This window comes from Lissotriton helveticus, chromosome 1_1, assembly GCF_964261635.1.
Source record: "Lissotriton helveticus chromosome 1_1, aLisHel1.1, whole genome shotgun sequence".
NCBI lineage: Eukaryota > Metazoa > Chordata > Amphibia > Caudata > Salamandridae > Lissotriton > Lissotriton helveticus.
This window is the reverse complement of record NC_136057.1, coordinates 1,354,259,229-1,354,262,477: the sequence shown is the minus strand read 5'-3', so window position 1 is coordinate 1,354,262,477 and position 3,249 is coordinate 1,354,259,229.

Genomic DNA, 3,249 nt, shown 5'->3' with positions numbered 1-3,249 from the left:
ACGACACTTCCGATCACGGCTACCCACAAGCCTCTGTTCTGTAGTCCCAATTCATTGCTTTCACAGCATCGCGGGACCGCAAGCCTTGCACCTCACGAAGGTCAAATGCAGTTAGGGACTTCATCAAAGACCTACATTTATACCTGACCTGAGTGAGGCTTAAGACTTCCGATTTTTAAAGCCTAAAAATTGCGTTATTTTAGTTGTCTTTCCCCTAAATATGTGTACATGTTAGTCAATTGGGAAAATACATTCCCCCGATTCATTTTTTACTATCTCACTCGTATCTGATTGGAATGCATGTAAAACGTACCCACGGGGAAGGCCCATGTGATGTGACGATTTTCTTAAAATGATACAAACGGGGACATTATCCAAACATAGAAGTAGGAATACATTCTATGTCAAGCCCGAGGCTCCGATTATGGTTCTCATTTCTTTTTATCACTTTATTCACAGCAGCCATGAAAGAAAAGTTTCAATAACACTACCCATGAACACCAACATGTCACATGACCAACCGTAGAGCACAGCCCTATATAAACCTCAACTAAGGTAACAGAGTCCTTTTTAGGTCGAGGACCTAAAGGCTGCGCTTGCGCAGTCTGGGGTCGGAGATTTAATGTCTCTTAGTAGCGCTGTAGAACCCGCCTCCATGCCCCGTCTCTCCTCCATTGGCTGGCTTCCTAAACGGAGGCCAGCCATTGGAGGAGAGATGCATCACTCCGATTTAGCCCCGTCTTTTTCGGATTTGGGGGCGTAAGTTTTGCTGTTCTTTAGACAGTGACGTTGTCTGTCACTCAGAACCTCAAAACCACGCCCCCAACTCCGAAAATGGCCGTAGTATTGTAAATGCCATTTTGTGCAGTTCGTCTCTGCAAGAAGTCGCTGAATACTTCTTCCGACGGTATGTATGCTTGCTTGTATTTTTGTGCTTTTTCGTTTGATGTAAGCTTTTTTTTTTGCTAATCTTATGTTTATTCTCTCTTTTCTAGGTCCAACATGGCCCGTGGCGTCTCCCTGCAGCGATGTGCACGGAGTGGTTCCGATACGCGGCTCTTTTGCAGTTTGAGGTAAGCTATCGTTTCGATTTTACTGATCTTATGTTTTTTTTCTCTTTTCTTGGTCCAACATGGCCCGTGGCGTCTCCCTGCAGCCGTGTGCACTACTGTGCACGAAGTTGTTCAGACGGGTATGTATGTTGTTGTTGTTTTCGTTTAGAGGTAAGCCATTTTGGTTTTTTTGCTAATCTTATATTTATTCTCTCTTTTCTAGGTCCAACATGGCCCGTGGCGTCTCCCTGCAGCGATGTGCACCGCTGTGCACGGAGTCGTTCCGATATGCGGCTCTTTTGCAGTTTGAGGTAAGCTATCTTTTCGATTTTACTAATCTAATGTTTTTTCTCTCTTTTCTAGGTCCAACATGGCTCGTGGTGTCTCCCTGCAGCCGTGTGCACTACTGTGCACGAAGTTGTTCAGACGTGTATGTATGTTGTTGTTGTTTTCGTTTAGAGGTAAGCCATTTTGTTTTTTTTTGCTAATCTTATGTTTATTCTCTCTTTTCTAGGTCCAACAAGGCCCGTGGCGTCTCCCTGCAGCGATGTGCACCGCTGTGCACGGAGTAAACCGATATGCGGCTCTTTTGCTGTTTGAGGTAAGCTATCTTTTCGATTTTACTAATCTAATGTTTTTTCTCTCTTTTCTAGGTCCAACATGGCTCGTGGCGTCTCCCTGCAGCCGTGTGCACTACTGTGCACGAAGTTGTTCAGACGGGTATGTATGTTGTTGTTTTTGTTTAGAGGTAAGCCATTTTTTTTTGTTGCTAATCTTATGTTTATTCTCTCTTTTCTAGGTCCAACATGGCCCGTGGCGTTTCCCTGCAGCGATGTGCACCGCTGTGCACGGAGTTGTTCCGATATGCGGCTCTTTTGCAGTTTGAGGTAAGCTATCTTTTCAATTTTACTGATCGTATGTTTTTTTTTCTCTTTTCTAGGTCCAACATGGCCCGTGGCGTCTCCCTGCAGCGTTGTGCACTGCTGTGCACGAAGTGGTTCCGATATGCGGCTCTTTTGCAGTTTGAGGTAAACTATCTTTTCGATTTTACTAATCTTATGTTTTTTCTGTCTTTTCTAGGTCCAACATGGCTCGTGGCGTCTCCCTGCAGCCGTGTGCACTACTGTGCACGAAGTTGTTCAGACGGGTATGTATGTTGTTGTTGTTTTCGTTCAGAGGTAAGCCATTTTGTTTTTTTTGCTAATCTTATGTTTATTCTCTCTTTTCTAGGTCCAACATGGCCCGTGGCGTCTCCCTGCAGCGATGTGCACCGCTGTGCACGGAGTGGTTCCAATATGCGGCTCTTTTGCAGTTTGAGGTAAGCTATATTTTCGATTTGACTAATCTAATGTTTTTTCTCTCTTTTCTAGGTCCAACATGGCTCGTGGCGTCTCCCTGCAGCCGTGTGCACTACTGTGCACGAAGTTGTTCAGACGGGTATGTATGTTGTTGTTGTTTTCGTTTAGAGGTAAGCCATTTTGTTTTTTTTTTGCTAATCTTATGTTTATTCTCTCTTTTCTAGGTCCAACATGGCCCGTGGCGTTTCCCTGCAGCGATGTGCACCGCTGTGCACGGAGTTGTTCCGATATGCGGCTCTTTTGCAGTTTGAGGTAAGCTATCTTTTCAATTTTACTAATCTTATGTTTTTTTTCTCTTTTCTAGGTCCAACATGGCCCGTGGCGTCTCCCTGCAGCGATGTGCACCGCTGTGCACAAAGTGGTTCCGATATGCGGCTCTTTTGCAGTTTGAGGTAAGCTATCTTTTCAATTTTACTAATCTTATGTTTTTTTTCTCTTTTCTAGGTCCAACATGGCCCGTGGCGTCTCCCTGCAGCGATGTGCACCGCTGTGCACAAAGTGGTTCCGATATGCGGCTCTTTTGCAGTTTGAGGTAAACTATCTTTTCGATTTTACTAATCTTATGTTTTTTCTGTCTTTTCTAGGTCCAACATGGCTCGTGGCATCTCCCTGCAGCCGTGTGCACTACTGTGCACAAAGTTGTTCAGACGGGTTTGTATGTTGTTGTTGTTTTCGTTTAGAGGTAAGCCATTTTATTTTTTTTTGCTAATCTTATGTTTATTCTCTCTTTTCTAGGTCCAACATGGCCCGTGGCGTTTCCCTGCAGCGATGTGCACCGCTGTGCACGGAGTGGTTCCGATATGCGGCTCTTTTGCAGTTTGAGGTAAACTATCTTTTCG